The following is a 17795-nucleotide window of genomic DNA, read 5'->3' as shown; positions in this document are numbered from 1 at the left end:
CACTTGATTTTAAAACATTATGGGAATACTTTAGTAGTCTTTTTCTTGTGGATTTCTGGCTTGATTCTACTGTGGCTGGAGAAAATCCTCTGTGGGATTTCAGTCCTTTGAAATGCGTTGAGACTCACTTTATGGCCCAGAAAACCATTTCTTTCAGTGGAAGTTCCATGTGCATTGAAAAGAAAGTGCATTCTCCAGCTTTGCTAATCATGTTACTGAAATAATAAATCACGTTATGAAATAAATAGAAGTGGGGGGAAGGCAAGGGTTAGAGGGATCATGAAACGTCTCATTTTGGCAAGGCAGTACAAAAGGAGTACCTTCAGTGGGGTGGGAGTCAGAGTCTTTGCTGTATAATGTTCCATTCCAAGAGAAGAAGGAAGGAAGGCCTGCTGGAGCTCCCTCCCTGAGAGCAGCGAGGTGGTCCCCAAGCACACGGGCGCCCACAGCTAGGATGTGACTGCGAGCCTCGCCTGGAAGCCACGCACACTACCTCCCAAGTGACCCTGCCTCCTGTCTCCTTCTCAAATCATTGCCAGACCTCCTTCTCTTCACCACTGGGGCCTGAAGCTTCACTTCCCCGTCCGGTCACTGTGCAGCCCACCACAGTTAGGCACCCCCCTCCCCTCCAAGCATCCTACACTCACTTCTGACCGCCAAAGCCAGAGGCAGTTTTTCCCACCTCATCCCGCTTCACCTCTGCCGAATTTGAAACCACTGAGCAGGCTGCACCTTCCTTTGAAGCTCTCTCTCCCCGGCTGGTGTCACTGCCCCACCCTCTCCCAGTCCTTCCGGTGTCTCCAATTTGCTCTGATCTGCACATCACGACCCCCAGTCTCCAACTCTGAGCTCTCCTGGGTCTCACTGGCTGGGTTCTCCTCTTGGGGCTCTCCTTGGTCCTCCTCCTTGGTGCTCCCTCTGGGGCAAGGTGGGGACCATTCTGCTTTGCCTTCTGTCTCTCCTTTTCAGCCTCGCTCATACCCAGCTCTGCCTGCGTCTCCCAACCTGACGACTCTCAGAAACCTGCGGGGCACCAGGCTCTCTCCTGTGGCCACAAGTCCCCGACCACCAGCCAGGCAGAAACTAAGTCAATATCTGCCCCGCCGACCCGGCCGTCTGGTATCCCTGACACTCCCATCCAGCCACCCGTCCAGGGCACCAGTCTTCAGGATTATGTCCCAGTCCTCATCTTTCCATTGTCACCACTTCCTGCCCCGCCCCTTTCCACTGCACCCAGATGTCCCCCGTCTGCCGCCCTCCTTCATCAACCTCTAGTGTGTCCACTCACTCTGCTCTTCTGCGACCTGCCGCTGTAGGCCTACCCCTCGTCTACTGCTGCGGTGGTCTGGCTGGTGCTTCATGTATCTCTTTTCCCTTTTGAGATCGACTAATTAATTCATCTGTTAATTCACTGAACACGCAAGGCCTGGCTCTGGGACATTTGGGGCTGGAGATTAAAGAGAAGAGAGCCGAATGAAGCAGGCCCCACCCTCAGAGAGCTCGCGGCGGCGGGGACAGTCAGAATCATCATCATCCAACCCAGTGTATGAAGTTCAGGGAGAAAAGTGTGTCCAGGAGAGGAGTCACTAGTGAGAGTTCAAGCACAAGTAGGAATTAGGCAAAGAAGGTGACAAAACAGCTGTATGCCAGGCTCAAGATTCTGGACTTTATTATGAAAGCAATGGGTACCAGTGAACTTTCCAATTCGGGGAGTGATAGGAGTAGAGTCACTACTTGTGAAGTTAGGTTAGATAAATCCAAATGGCTTAACAGGTTATAAACCAGCTCCTAGGGTTTGGAAGGAAGCATTCCTTTAAATAAATTTTTAAAATCCACCACGGAACCTGGGCACCTAAGGGAGAACCAAGCCTGTCTGGTTGATTTGCTGTGGCTCTGTAAGGCCGCAGTAGACGTGGTGTTGTCTAGGATGGTCAAGGGCGGGCCAGCTCAGCCCACCATCAGGCCAAGCCACTGGCCCAGGCTGACTACCTGCACCGGCAGACCAAGCTAGAGGAGCTGAGGAGCCAGTGATGAGAAGTAAAATCCTAAACCCAACAAGGAAAATCAGTGCCTCTCTGAACAAAGAGCACAGGGTTTTAATTTTGACACATAAGGTCTCAAAGACACCTTTAAAAAAGAAAAACGCATTGCCTAATATACTTACTGCTCCCTCTAGAAACCAGCTTAATTATAGTGAAGAATACAGTCTATAATTTTTCCCACACTCGGAGATGGATCTATATTATAATTTCCCCAATCTTCGTGAATGAATTGATGTAGGATTTCCACGCAGAAAGAGCTCCTCTTTTCATCACCCATGTGGAGACATGTACTCGAGGCCTTGGCTGGGTGGGGGTCATCACCCCCAGTGGATGACATCCCCCTTGGCATGAGGGGGATTTGATCAGGTAGTGTGTGTGTTTCTAGAACCCAGGAGGGGACGGCCACTGAGGGAGGTCCTCCCTTCCCGAGATTCCCAAAGGGGAATTGCCAGAAGGATGCTAGGCATGTCTGCTGACACTGAGGGATGGTATTTATGGAGGCATTAGCAGAGGGGTTTGGCTGGGGGGTGGAGGTGGGCAAGCAAAGGCCCAGGGGTCAAGGGGTCTAATTCAGGATTTCCCTCAATACCTGTCAGCACTTTGGGCAAGTCACTGTCTCTCTCCGTGACTCGTTTTATGAGAAAGTCGGTGTTCTCGCTACATTCTTTCAAAGAAATTTGTATGTAGAACCTAACATATAAAGCAGATAATTGCTTCTCTGGCTGAAGGGGTGTGCTAATCCCCTGAAATGCTAATCCCCAGTTAAGCCCACCTGATCACTGTCTCCCCTTCCCCACTCACCCGAAAGCTGGAACCACAAAGAACTGCAGCTCTAGCACTCTATGAGACCAAGATGTGGGCATTAGCTTCTTAAAATTTATTTATTTTTATTTTTTAAATTTATTTGACACAGAAAGAGAGAGAGCACACAAGCAGGGGAGTGGGAGAGGGGGAAACAGGCTCCCGCTGAGTAGGGAGCCCGACGCAGGGCCCGATCCCAGGACTCTGGGATCATGACCTGAGCCGAAGACAGACGCTTAACTGACCGAACCACGCGGGTGCCCCGGCATTAGCTGTTTTATTCTTTAACGGCATATTGTCCCCTGTACTGGTCCCCAGTCAAAAGAAGCAAGGGGAGAACTGCCGAGGTCTACGTCGTAGAAATTTTCATTCCATATCATACGTTCACAAGATATTTTTAGAACTAGAAGTGACCTCTGACATCATGAAAAACCCTTCATTATTGATGGCTCCAATTCTGTTGACCACCACCTGGCCCCAGTTCCACCCACTGTTTTCCTTTTATTTATTTATTTATTTATTTTTTTACTGAGGGAAAACACACATAACAAAATTTACTCTTGTAACCATTTTACAGTGTACCATTCAGTGGTCTTACGGGCATTTACAAGGTACGGTCATTTACAATGTTGTACAAGCATCACTACTGTCAAGCTCAGACCTTTTCATCACCCCAGATGGAAACCTTGTACCCACTGAGCGCTTACTCCTCATTCCCCCTCCACCAGCTCCTGGAAACCTCCACTAGCCTGAGGATGTGCTTACTCTGAAAACTTCACATCAGTGGAATCGTACAATATATGATTCTTGACGTCTGGCTTCTCACCTAGGATAACGTCTTGGGTTCATGCTTGAGCATGGATCAATGCTTTGCTCTTTGTTACAGCTGAACAATATTCATTTGTGCATATAGGCCACCTTTTGCTTATCCATTCTTCTGTTGACTGACATCTGGGCTGTTTCCACCTCTTGGCTAGAGTGGATGGAGACGCTATGAGCATCCAAGTACACGTGTTTGTTTGGACACCTATTTCTAATGCCTCTGGGTAATGCCTAGCAGTGGAATTGCTGAGTCACGTGTTGAACTTACTGAGGAGCTGCCAATTGTCGTCCACAGCCCTACCTCATTTTTTTTCAATATGGCATCTGTCCTGGGCAAGTGGGTCCAGCCCACTGGGGAACAGCAGCAGCCCTGTATGTAGGCATGGGGTTTGCTATTTCTGTCCTCCCCAGGCTTTAGCTCACGGCTTGCTTGCATAGAGGATGGGAATAATAACAATAATAATAATACTTATAACTGTGATGACATAATTATTATGTACTTCTTGCGGTAACTCAGAGGTGGGTCCTCTTAGGAGCCCCATTTCACAGACGGAGAACCTTATTCAAAAACACACAGCCTCGTCTGAAATACAGGGCCACCCTCCCATCTACCCCCCTGTGCTGTTCTAGAGGAGCCTCCCAACTGCCCCTCCTCTCCCCTACCCCCCCACCCCCCTACCCCCACCCCATCCCCCCCACCGACCTCCAGCCTGGAGAGCCTCCTGCCCCAGCTCCTTGTGCCTACCTCCCAGGAGCCTGCCCTCGTCTGGCTTCTGCCAGGCCATTTCATGAGCTGGGCTGCCTTCCAGATTCTGCTGGCACATCAGGCTTCTCTGATGAGTGCCCAGCTCCCAGCTGATGATGAGACCCCCTCTGCCCATCAGGCTTCTGGCACGGACGAATGCTGTGCCCTCAGCTAAGGCTCCAGGGACACTGAGGTACGACGATGACGGATAGCTCCTCCTCCCTCCTCCCCAAAGTAGCTCAAAGTGCATGTGGGCTCACGCTGCCCATGACAGCTTTCCAGACCCTGTACACAGCCAGGGACACTGAGCCTGGGCTGGTCTTTGGAAGCTGCCCCTGAGTCCCGGCATCTGAGGTCACATGATTATGGCAAGGCAAAAAGGCTGCCATGACAGACAGGCCCGGGGCAGGAGGCTGGCCTGGGCTGCCCTCCCTGGTCGATTCTGTTCTGCTACCTCAGGTGCAGAGTTGGGATAGAAGCAGCAGGCCCTCCCTGTCACCCTACCATCTACCCACAGGTGGTCCAGCCAACAGGCAGCCGAGGGTGCCTGACAGGCCAGAAGGCTGGGTGGCCATGACTCTCAGAGCAGAGGCAGAAACTCCCAGACATCCCCAGTCCCCAGTGAGCCAGAGAGAAGTGAGAGATGCCCTGGGCCCCGTGGGCCTCCCAAGCTTGGATTTAGGGCTCAGACTGGAGCCGGAGACCCATGGGGCATCTGTTCTTAGGGACCAGGGTACACTCACTGTCCTGTGCCTGTGAGAGTGGAGGGGGTGAGACACGGCTCCCTGACGCAGCCTGGAGGATGTGGGTGGTGCTCTGGGCCCCACATCAATGCTGACCACCCCCCTGAGACTCAACAAGGACTCCCATACAGGGGACCAGGTCCTCAGTTGCACAGGCCCCCTCTGCCGCCCCCTCCCCCAGGGTGGGATCCCCAGCAGAGTGCCAGTTGCCCAGAGCAACCTCCTCCCCATGTCCCCATCTGCAGCCAGGGTCTCCAAGAGCCACCTAGGAAATGACCCTGCTTGAGCCCACAGAGGACACCTGGGAGCTTCAGGGAGGCGGTCCTTGTGCGGCAGCTGAAGGATGATCCTGAGTGTGGGTGGGAAGGGGCTTTTCCTCCCTCCACCATCCCTGGTGCTAGGAGGAGGGAGCTGGGCGTGAATGGGAACGTGAGCCTGCTTCCCTGATGCTTGGTTTGCGCTGTCACATCTATGGAGGGAAAATTACAGTCACTCTTACCAGCTGTGTGAACTTGCGCAGGTCGGTCCTATGTACGTAAGCTAGTGTCCTCCTCTGTCCTCTGGGGATAAGAAGGCCCTTAAGGACCCCAGAAAGAGTGACCTTGAAGGCCAGTCAAGCACTGGTGGACTGTGTAGCCTGCTCCCGCCTGACCCTGTCAGAGGTTAGCAGCCTCCATGGAGTGGGGAGAGGGAAGTCAGCAGGCTCTGTGCTCTGCAGAGGTGCTCTGGGTGGAAGGAGGGGTGCCCGCGGAGCAGCTTTCATCATGCTGCACACTAATTGGGGCTTAAGCACATTCACAACCTGCTTGCTGGGACTCAGAAAGGCACAGACACTCCCTTCCAGGCAGCAGGAAATTAAAAAAAAAAAAAAAAAAAAAAGCCTGAATGACATAAAAACTTGTCTCCTTTCCCAGAGAGTAGGATTTGTACAATTTCTCCTTTGCTTTCCAAATAGTGCCTATCTTGTCTCTGGAGCAGGACACCGTGGCGTAGCAAGTAAGCCTAAAAGACCATTCCTTCCAAGGGGTCCTAAGTTGGAGGCCCCTGAAATTATATGAAAAAATGTTAACCATTTCTGTGCTGGGGTTCCATAGGTGTTAGCAGATCCCCAAAGAGGTTTATGACTTCCGCAAACAAAAAAGTTCAGATTCCTGTTTCGGGTGGTTATAGATAAGACCTGGATTAGCAACTCCCAAGAGAAAGGCCTTGTGTTAGGCATGGGTTCAGGGTCCCCCGTGGACCCCAGGGATCCCAGAGGAGGCAGAGCTGTATCTGGCAGAAGCCAGTATCCCAGGTATCCAGACCCTGGATCAGCTTGCTTTCTCCCATACCACGTGGACCGACAGAACCGTGTGTTCGTGTATAGGAGGGTGAGGGAGAGAACACTGACGCATCCAAATTTAAATTCCAATTTTCACTTTGGGACTTGGATGTAAATCTGGTAAGTCTGAAGTCCAGAAAGTGATGTAATTTATTGAAGAAAGTGTGGAAGCTGCTAAGCTCCCTTATAAATAAGCCATGTTGCTTCAACCCAGCCCTGCGGAAACCTAGTTTCTAGGGACATAGAAACCCCCTTGGAAAGTATTAGAATTTTCCTGCAAGAGAGCCAGACACACAGATTCTTGTCTTTTTAAAGATATGTGACCCTTCTGGCAAGGAAATAGTGCACTCAGATGGCAACTAACCAACACCCCCCACACTGTTACCCTAATTCTTTCCAAAGAAGAAAAAAGAACTTTAGCTCCATGAGTTATAGAGGACGTTATAGAAATGGACTTGGCATCCGAACACTCTAGATATTGCATATATCAGCTCCCTAGCCTTGTACTAATTTCTTCATCACCATTAGCATCTCTGTGTTGTTCCTGGAGTCTGGAGAGCTGCCTGTGTGTCCCAGGACTAGAAGATGGAGAAGGAGCCCGTCCACTCCCATATGTTGGCCAGAGAGGCCTGGAAGGTAGAGGTCGTTTCTCCTTTCTCCCTGAGTAGGTCTAAGAGCTGGCCCTCAGGGGCGCATTTCTGGTTCTCAGCCTGGTTCTTGGGCTTTGGGAAGACTGCAGGCTCCCAGTGCCACCAAAGGCCACAATCTCTGAGTTCCCACTGCCTTTGGTTGTTGCTGAGTCTATTAATATGAGGACATCAGGAAATAACAAGACTCCAGTGCTTTGGAAGTGTGAAGAGCTCTAAAAGGTTACCTCATTATTACTGATGGTGATGATAATATGTGGTATGTAATCTTTATGTGCCACTTTGGCTGCTAATTTCCAAAATGAGGAGGGAGGAATTTAAAGACCCAGCCAGCTCTGAGGGTAGCAACAGCATTCTCGACAACTCACATAGAACCTTTAGCTTCTGGTCCTTGAATTCCTTCTAAGGTGGCACGTCAGCAATCCAGCCTTTGGATGGTGTGGGCTCACCTCCTGCCATGGGTGCATGAGACACTAGGCAAGAATTAGGACAGCGGGAAATAATTGCTTTCTAGGTCCACGAGCTCACCCAGTGTAGATTTACTGAAATGCCTAATATATGGACAAGTTTCCCCACCTCCCTACCCTCCGGGTTTGAGGCCGGACCTCCCCTGGTTTGAATCTCAGCTCTGCTGTGTGTTAGCTGTGGGATCTGGGGAAGGTGTTTAATTTAGGTGTGCCTCAACTTTCACGACTGTAAAATGGGGGTAATGGCACTGATTCTGTAAGGTCTGTGAAGACTATAGGAGAGACCGTAAGTTAAAACCTCACACAGTGCCTGGAACGTAAATCCTATTACATTCCTAAAGCCTCCACATGCCACATTGTTGGAGGGCAGGCAATTGGGCCAACGACCCTGTGGGACTCCCTAGAGAGGGCAGCTGGGATAAGAGAATGCAGCCATCCTTTACGGGGTGCCAGTCGGCAGAACGGCTTTCCAACTTCTTGGGCACATATGTGTTTATTTACATTATTTCGACAGAGTTCAGAAGTGGGCTTAAACCCCTCAATTGACCAAAAGGCTACCTTCTGTAAGTTAAGAGACAAAAACATATATAGCAATGAAAAATAGAGCCCAGGGCTACAACTACGGTTAAGGATAACTTTCCTAAGGGAGGAAATCATGATGGCTGCTGAAGGTGTTATTCTTATCCCAAGCTCTGGGTCTCGCAGCTCACTTCACCTTCCAGAACCTCAGCTGTGACGAGAAGAACAGTTCCAGTGATTTCCAGCCTTAGATTGCAAAGCAAGGCTTGGAGGCCTTGCTGTGCCCCCTGGCCAGCCTCCCCCTGTCCTCCTGTGCTCTCCGCCCCCCTCCCCGCACTTAAAACAGGATGTTTGCCTGGCTTGGCAGGTTTGGGTTGGTTCTCGTAGGTACTCCACTCTGAGAACAACTCCCTCAGGGCAGTGCTTTTTAATCTTAGCTGCACCAGAACCACCTGAGGACTTTGTAAAAGTCCCGATTCCCAGGCTGCACCCCTGAGGGGGAATGAAAGCAGGATCTCAGAGGGAGTCCCCTGAGAGACTATGGTTCCAAGGCCAGACCTTCCTCTAACTCAGGCTAGCCCCTGTGCCCACGTTCAGTGCTTTGGGGTCCTTGAGCTGTCTGTAACTACAGGTGGGCGGACTGGGGCTCTGCAGACTGTTTCTGTTAAAACACGGGTTAGCAAGTCTCCCAGGCTCTGTGGGCCCCACGGTCTCAGCCACGTAGTCCTCCTTGTTCTTCTGTTCGTTTCAGCCTTTTAAATACATAATTTTGGCTCGTAGGTCATACGAGACAGTTTGCGGACCGCTGGAGAATAGCAGGTCATGCAACTGTCAAATGGAATAATGAAAATAGTTGTTTACAGCATTACTTAGATAATAAATTAAAACCCAGGTAGAAAGTAGGCCAACTTGAAGGGAGTAAAGGTACAAAGTAAATGTGGTTTCTTTGCTGTCTCTACTTCTTCTAACAGGTCTTTCTATATTGAAAGAAAGAAAGAAAGAAAGAAGGAAGGAAGAAAAGAAAAGAAAAGGGAAGGGAAGGGAAGGGAAGGGAAGGGAAGGGAAGGGAAGGAAAGAAAAGGAAAAGAAAAGAAAAGAAAAGAAGTAGAAAGAACTCCTATTTCAGTTCATGGTGCTAGTAGTTGTTTCCTAGTACTCACTGGGAACTAGAGGTTTCCAGCCCATTGAAAAGCTCTTAGCGGGCAGCCATGCTATCAGAAAGTGTTAATTGCTTTCTGAGTATTTCATTCTGGCCCAGCACTGCTAGTCCTAACTTCCAGTCTCCCCGCCTCACCTCTCTCCCCACAGAGAGAGGGACTTATTTCTTCTGGAAGGCCCGGCTTCCCTAAGCCTCTCTCTGTGCAAAAAAGCACCCCAAAATGTGGAGTCACCCAAAGAGCACCTCCTTCCTTGTAAACTAAGCCACACCCTTCCCCATCCTGAGCCATCAGCTTGGTTTCGGTATAAAAATGCTCATGCCTAGAACAAGCCAGCCAGTATCTTTGAACAGACATAAGAGCTCCTAGAAGCTTTTTGCTTTCTGGTGCATTCCAACCCTCAGACAAAATGGGCCCGCCCCCCCTCTACTCCTGTCCTTTGTTCCTTTCTTTTGAGTTTCTTAAACCCACTAGAACCTGTGAGTAAATGATCCAAGCCGACTTTCTGAAAATGTAAATGATTTAAAGCAGAAGGATGGAGACGTGAACAAGGAGATGGAAGCCTTTGCTGTTTTCCAAACATCTAAGTGACTACCTGAAATCCGAGGGCACTTGAATGGCCCACTCATTTAAAGGACGTGTTCTACCCCAAGTCGGCCAGAACCATCTAAAAATGGGACCAAAACAGGTCAAGGGTTGAAACCCAGCTGGCTTCACGAGCAGGCTTCCAGCTCAGATTCACAGCGCCCTGTGCTGAGAAGGGTCTTGCACTTGGTTTAATGCGAGGTTGTTGGCATCTTGGAATTTTTAACAATTTAATCTTTGAGCTTGTGTTTTGTTTTTTTTTTTTAAGATTTTATTTATTTATTTGACAGAGATTACAAGTAGACAGAGAAGCAGGCAAAGAGAGAGAGAGGGAAGCAGGCTCCCTGCTTAGCAGAGAGCCCGATGTGGGACTCGATCCCAGGACCCTGAGATCATGACCTGAGCCGAAGGCAGCGGCTTAACCCACTGAGCCACCTAGGCGCCCCGAGCTTGTGTTTTATAAGTGAAGCCGCATGGGACGGTGGGCATGACTGTGAGCAGAGAGAAATTTGGTGCGTGTCCACTTTTCCTTGCTGATCTCCTTGGATCCACGATGCCCCACGAGCACAGAGTTCCTGGGGGTCCTCCAGATGTGGCACTCAAGGAGCCTCCAAGAGTATAAGATAAGGTGTTTGGTTTCTGATGGAGCAAGCGGGGGCTGGTGGCCCAGGGAGGGCAGGCTCTCTGCTGGAGCCAGAGCAGGGTTCAAGTGCAGAAAGCAAGTGATGCGTTGTAAGAAACGCTAGCAACCAAGGATTCTTAGGATACACTGTCCCTCCCTGTTCGTGGCACTTCCAGCATTAGTCACCTACTAGTGCTGAAAATGAACAGAAGGGAAGCGGAGCCGTGTCCGTGTTGGGCATGGTTGTTTTTCCTTTCAGCCCTTTCTTTCCCCTTAGGCTGAAAATGGGGTGTGACTGTGTTGACGAAGGTGCATATATCAAGAGGGAAATAAAAACGCTGAGGTCATTTTGTGTATCATTTCCAGTGTGGAGAAGAACAAAACATGAGCTAGAACATATGAATTGTGTGACTTTGGTGATTCTACATAGGAGTTAAGTGCTATTTTGTTTTATTTTGTTTTGTTTTATTTTTTAAGCAAGTCCCTACTTAACATGGGGCTCAATCCTATGACCCCGAGATCAAGAGTTGTACGCTCTTCTGACGGGGCCAGCCAAGGTGCCCCTACTTGCATTTAAACCTGGCATCACACACCATCAGGATGAATTAGTAAAATTCATGCTAATAATTAAAACTAATTAAAACTAAATTAAAATTAAAATTAAAATTTTAATTTCTCTTTACTTAGAATGCCACTGAGTAGCAAATAAAACCTACCATGACAAGTCAAGAAAGAGACCATGGAAGACAGGAAAAAGCTGTATATTTTAGTACTTTATGTGACATTTTTCCTGCTTTTTGAGCCAGGGGTCTGCCATTGCATTTTGCACTGGGTCCGACAAATTATGTAGCCAGCCCTCCTTGAGGTACTTCTTCTCCCTGAGGCCCAGTCTCAATGATGACTGATAACCTCCCTCCTGACTCCTACTGTTTGCCCAACTTGGTGCTAGTTGCCAGGGACCAAAAAAAAGTCAATAAACGTAAATTTCTCTCCTCGTGCAGTGGAATATAATTCTGAAACCATGGTATAGGACATTGTTTTCCAAGGGTCAGAACCCTAGAACCTGTCTGCAGAAGAGGGTCAGAGAGAGAAAGGTCTTTACAATTTGTCACAAGCACTTATAGAAACGTGGGCCTTTGCTTGTCAGAAAAAAGCTTCAGCGGCTAGTTACCACACCTACGCAATCAAACAGGATAATGGGAAAACTGTTCATAATTTTGCAATCTGTCCCAAACCTCAGAAAAACTAGACAACACCATCCCAGTCCTGCTCTTTGTCCTTTTTGCTTCTGATCTTTTCAACACACTAGAATCTGTTGGTTAAATGGTCTAAACCAGTCTTTTAAAAAATGTAAATGATAGAAAGCGGAGAAGACGACACTGGGTAGTGAAATCACTAATGCTTTATGGTCTTTGATCAATTGCTTCCAATGGAGAAACAAATTTCCCTTTACACTGAAATGTGGCTGACAAAATTCTTTCAAAACATGAGATCCCTGTTCAAAAAAGAAGAAGAAGAAGAAGAATCTGGAAGTCAGGACACAGGTAGGAACCACTGCGGGGTTCTCTCCCGCTGCCTGCCGTCAAAGAGGGTCAGGGCACTCTACTTTAGTTCAAAACTTACTACTTCAAAACAGATCACGGTACGTCAGAGCAATTTCCTTTAACATTTCCTGAACTTCTGTAACAGCCTCAGTCCTTGAATTCTTGGCATTCTGCAGTAAAAGCCCTTAAGCCTTTAAGAAGGGCTGATGCATACACGGGGCACTGAGATACTTAAATCCAGCTGTAACCTGCACGCAGCTGTGTGGGGAGCAGAATGGCCCAGGGGGAAATGCACCCAGAGGAGGAAAGGGGTGGCCAGCTGGCCCGGGCATACCCCTGATGCCCAGCATGTAAGATCAGGGTTGGGATGCGTGGTGCAGCGGTCACCACCTGGCGGGTCCCCCGGTCACCATGAACACCTGTCCAGAGTGCTCACCTCTCAGCCTACGCCTGGGCACTCTGTGCCCCTCAGCCATCCATCCACACCCAGGCCAGCCGGGAGTTAGAGATTGTTCTTTGGTTGGCAGAAGAGGAACTGAAGCTCAATGAGGTTGCATAACACATGGAGGGTCCCCTGGGAGGAAGGAACAGGGCCGGGATTCCAGGCTGGAGTGCCTGACCCAGACCTGGGCTCTCTGCCTTCCCACCCCCAGCCCCACGGCCCCGGTGAGCGTCCCCCCAGGTACTGTACGTTCAGCTGTTCTCTCCTCTCTTCCCCAGAGGGACTCTAATCTCCTCACAACTAGATGCCTAAGGTCAGGGGCCAGGCCTTTAGGTACTCGCAGGCCGGGAGGCTCAGAGGAGGTGCCGGGTATCTGTGCACACAGGTCAGCCACCCCTTCAGCTCTGCAGCGCACCCCCTTGTAAGTACAAACCTCAGGAGCCCAGGAGCCCACGAGCAGCCAGAGCAGGGACGGCTACAAGAAGCAAGGTCAATGGTCAGAAGAAATTGGTCGGGGGAGGGGGATGTCTGTGTTCCCTATCTCCTTTCCACTTCTTTCCATAGTCTCCCCCCTCAGCTACGGCCCCAAAACAACCCAACAAAACAAGTGAAACTCCTTCTCCATTAAGCGGTGTGCTATTAATATATAATATTGCCATTACATGTTACATATATAACATGTAATGGCAATATTATATATTAATAGCGGCCCTTAGTACATACTATTATATACTCTCTATATACTACTAGATACTACACATATTATTAGGTACTATGTTTTACTATATACTAAATAGTAACATAAATAATATTAAATAACAATATTATAGTAATAGTATATATAGTATATAATACTAACAGTATATGCTATAATATGTAACTATATAATATGCATTTATATATTAATAGCATGTAATATTTAGCATATATTACATATTATATACTATATGGCGTTAATGCATCTGACATAATTACATATATATAATATTATACGTTATATAACTACATTAGAGTATACATGTCTTATATTAATTCTCATGGGGTTTAACAAAGGTGGTGGTCAACATGGATTCTGTGCCAAAAACCTGAGCACAGTACTGGGGACAGGAGCCACAGGGCCACCTGCAAATGTATTTACAGGAAGAGACGACCTCGGGGCCAATAGGGTTGCTGTAAATGCGGGTCAGGGTGCACCATCACGTTGCTGTCTCCTAGGCTCAGGAATGGCTCAGAGAGAGGGCTCCGTCCCACCGCCAATGACTCAGGAATAAAACACACTGAGTGGATACCCGTCTGGACGGTCGGCCTGGGAACACACCCCCCCACCCCAGGGAGGATGATGACAGACACGCTCACCCTGAACAGGCAGCTCTCCAATATCAGAGTGTGGTTTATTGGCTTTGTAAATAGTCAGTGTCCCCCCCTGCTCATCTCACACATGGTTCAGAGTTCCCACGGACTGCTGGCTGCTGCTGGGTTGTGTGCAAAATCATTTTCATATTAACCTTGTCCAAAAAGTCAGGAAGTTAAACTGGTTGCGAGAAAACAACCTTATGTCGATTTCCCTGGCCAAGCAGAAGCAATCTGTGGCATGTGAGTGTCTGAATCACGGCCATTGGTCCTCCTTGAGGGCCAAGAGGGCACTATTTCCAGCTGGAGAACTATGATTTCAACTTGGACTTGAAAAAGCCCCTAGGGGTCTTCTGATACAATGGGTTTCTAGTTTTATCTTAGTGGGAGGGCCCTTTCTTCAAAGGAAATCCTACCTGGACACCAGCCCATAACTCAGATTAACCCCCAGCTGTTGGAGTGAGGGACCCCAGGCCCTGCTTATGGAGCTCGTTCCTCCCTCAAAAGCTCCTAGGAACACAACTTGAAAAGCATGCCGCAGTTCCTTGCTTAGTAAGTCATTTGCTCCCTCACGGACACAACCTTTTTTGAGTACCTACAGTGTTGCAGGGGCTGGTGAGCCACTGGGTGGAAGACTGGGGCAGGGCCCTGCTTTCCTGAATCTTCCAGGTATGGAAAACTTAGCAAAGCTAAGTTCAGACCATGTAAATGCTGTGAAGGGATCAGATCAGGGAATGTGCTTGTGGGCCCAGGAGGAAGCTGCTTTTGATAGGGGATGAGGAAAGGCCTCTCTGAGGAAGTGGAACATGAGCAGAGGGCAGAACAACTGACTGGACAGATGCCCTGATTTTGACCAGTGAGGAAGCAGACCCGAAGAGGTGAAGGGACGTTCTCCAGGACACACAAGTTGAGAGCCGAGCCAGGACTTGACCGCAGGTTTCCAGGCCCCCTGGCCAGGGCCTACTTTCCTTTCTCAGTGTTTACTACACGGCTGCTACGCGCAAATAAGGCTCTGTGATGGGGGAACATCCAAGTGCCCACAAAACCCCAAGCCTGCCCTGGTGTTCAGGGCTACCTGTCATGACTCTTAACTTCTCAGCCTTTCTCGGCTGGTTTCAGCCTGGCTCTGTACCCCAGAAGACAGAACCAGGCAGCTGACATCCCACACCCATGACGTTGCTTGGGAAAATGTCCTCCTCTCCTATCACCCTGGCTTCAAACTGTGGAAAGGGCTCCTTACTGCTTTTGTTGGCTGCATGAAGATAAAAGCAAGATGGTGGCTCACTTGGAGGAAAGCTCTCTGGAAAGCCAAGTTGCTCTAAGGTTACACAACTCAAAAGCCAACCAAGCCAGTTTTCCTTCTGGGCTGGAGAAGGCTTTCATACAAAACACCTGGTACCGCCAGATCTGTATGTATCTCACACACCACGAGTCCATTGCTGGGCTCTGAGCTCATATTCCTCTGATGCTGAATATCAAGGGAAGGAGTATGCAAATGGCTTCCTTAACTAACCCCAACCAAAGAGCTCCAGGCCCTCAAAGTGTTCCCCAAGCCTCAGACTCTGCCCCATGAGCCCACCATTTGCCCTTCGCCCTAGCAGCCTAAGGCTGTCCCAGCCCTTGCCCAGGCATTAGCCAATTTGAGCCTGAAGACACCCCCTGAGGTAGGCAGGACAGCAGTTTTAAGTCCCATTTTGCACATAAAGCTACTGAGCCCCAGGGAGACCTTTGCAGGGAACATGGCTAGTAACATAGTAATAACCACTGAATTCTGATTCAAACCCAGAGCGCCAGACCCCAAAGGAAGCTATCATCTCGTTTCTCACAAATTAAACACTCTGGCCTAATTCTACACTCTTCCCTCTCTCAGCCTTCCACCTGCATCTTATGACCTGGAGGGTACTTAGGAGGGTTTCCAGAAGCTGCCTCTTCTCTCTGTGCCACCCCTGCCTCCTACTGTGTGTCCCCAAGCTGGAGAGGTCTGGAGCAATTTAGACCCAAGATGAGATGCTCTCCTGCCCAACCCGACTGACCCCTCGGCGTTTTAATATTTTTCAGCCAGTTCACGCTTGTCAGTACCGCACATACCACTGGGGAAACAATGCACCCCAGAACCCTCCATATCTTCCTTCTTCCCATACCAAACCAGCCAACTGCACCTGCAGGAGTGGACAGGCAAACACAGGTGATGGGGCCTGCATAGCCATGTCCCCACAAAGACAGAGATGTGTCCCCATGGGACACAGAAGGCAGATCTGTGCCTGCAGAAGCCACACCAGCTGCCGGCATTTAGCAAACTCTATTCTGCAGGGAGTACTGAGCCAAGCTCTATACAATTCTAGTCAGGATTACTCTGGACCGGTCGCCCCGGGGGGGTTATGCCCAAGAGCCAGCTACTAGAATTCAGGTGGTCAAAGAGAATGACATTTCCAGGAGAGAGGCCCTGAGCCCGCTGGGCCGGCAGGAAGCACTCAGAAGCCCAGAGCCCTGTCCCAAGGCCCTAAGTGCAGAAAGGCGGGCTCAAGAGTATAATTAGGGACACAAACGCTGCGACCCCGGCAGAGTCCGGTGCGCGCCCGCGTCCACCTAGAGGGATCCGAGGCCTCCTGCCCCCCCCAACCCCCTCCGCATCCAGAGTCGGCTGGCCCCCGCCCGCCCAGGCCCCGCTAACGTCCGGCTAGCCACGTCTGGCCACGGCACCGGGAGGGAGGTGGGGGTGCCTCCTCCCTGCGGAGCTGCCGCGCGACCTACCTGCCGCCCCCCCTCCCTCCCCTGTCCCCGCGCGTCCCCGCCCCGGCCCGGCCCTCCCGAGCCTCGCGCCCTGCTCCGCCGCCGCACTTACCCGGCCGCGGGCCGCGGGGTGTCCGCACGCAGCGACGGGAGCCGAAGCCTCGGGAGGCGCGGCGGTGCTCCGGGCCCTCCCAGCGGGACAGGGTCGGGGTGCGGGCCGCCCGGCTGCAGCCCAGCGCCCCGGCACTTCCTGCCCGTCCGCCCCGCCCCGCTTCCCGAGCGCCCACCCTCTCGGCTCGCCCCCCTCCGATCCCCAGGCTCCGTTCCTCCCAGCCGGCCGGCCTCGCCCAGAAGCCCGAGCTGGGCCGCGTCTTTGTTCGGGAGTTGGCCTCTCTTCAATTCGGAGCTCGCAAAGCCAATTAAGTCGGAGTTAGGGGCAGCTGTGTGGTTGCCCGGGATCCCTGCGGGGAGGGGAGGGGCGACTCACAAATCTCCCGTCCGCCCGCAGCTCCCCGCCACCGCTCCCCCTTCCCCCGCCCTGGGGCCTCTCCCGGGTCTTACTTTCCCCTAGGCTGGTGCCTGGCTCGGGCCCCGGCAGAAACTGGCCTGTGGGGGATCCCAGGGACTCTAGGCTCAAAGCCCCTCTCCTTCTCCCTACCCGCATACAATAAGGAAGACTCCCATCAGGGCCTTGTCCCAGCGAGAGCCCTGTGGTCCGCGGGCTTGGCTTTCTGTTTCCTGGGCCCAGGGAGCATTAAGACCTCTTCCCTGACTGGAGAGAAGCGGAACAGTAGACACAGAGCACGGGCCTTGCCCTGACTGAGAACAGGTGCAAAGCTGCCCAGAACCGGCTCTGCTCTTTCCCGGGGAAGCCTATTATTTCTCAAAGCAACAAAGGCCTGTGCTTACCCAGCCACGTTCTTCTGAAGCTTGGCTGCACGAAGCAAGGTTACCCATTTACCAGGGGGCGACGTCAGGGAGGCCACTGGAAGCCGGGATTGCTGACAGAGGCATAGCCCTGGAGCAGAAATCCGCAGAGTGGACCAGGTGGAGGTTGCAGGAGGTGGCTGCAATGGTCCCTGTGAAGAGCAGGCCTGAAATGGGGGTGAATGTGGAAGATGCAGTGGCGGAGGGTGCCACTGGGCTTGCCGTTTTGCAGATGGAGGGGTAGCCAGGGGGTCTGAAGAAGGACCTGCCGCTGCCAAGCTGCAAGTCTGGGGGAAGACCCGGGGTGCTGTGAAGCAGAGGGAAGACAAGA

General features: G+C 50.9%; 1 protein-coding gene across 2 annotated transcripts in view; it reads right to left on the bottom strand.

Annotated features, from left to right (window-relative positions):
- TSPAN11 (tetraspanin 11) overlaps positions 1-17466 on the bottom strand; it is a 59732-nt gene extending 42266 nt beyond the window's left edge. The window contains exon 1 of one of the 2 annotated variants that reach the window (XM_032874857.1): positions 17447-17466. The gene's annotated coding sequence lies outside the window, so the exon portion shown is untranslated. Of the gene's footprint in view, positions 1-16649; positions 17019-17446 lie in introns of those variants that run through there. The other variant, XM_032874858.1, reaches the window with a different exon arrangement.
- Between the last annotated feature and the right edge of the window lie 329 nt (positions 17467-17795).

The sequence above is a fragment of the Lontra canadensis genome, unplaced genomic scaffold (assembly GCF_010015895.1).
Source record: "Lontra canadensis isolate GAN:19392208 unplaced genomic scaffold, GSC_riverotter_1.0 scaffold53, whole genome shotgun sequence".
Taxonomy (NCBI): Eukaryota; Metazoa; Chordata; class Mammalia; order Carnivora; family Mustelidae; genus Lontra; species Lontra canadensis.
This window is presented reverse-complemented; position numbering and strand designations above follow the sequence as displayed.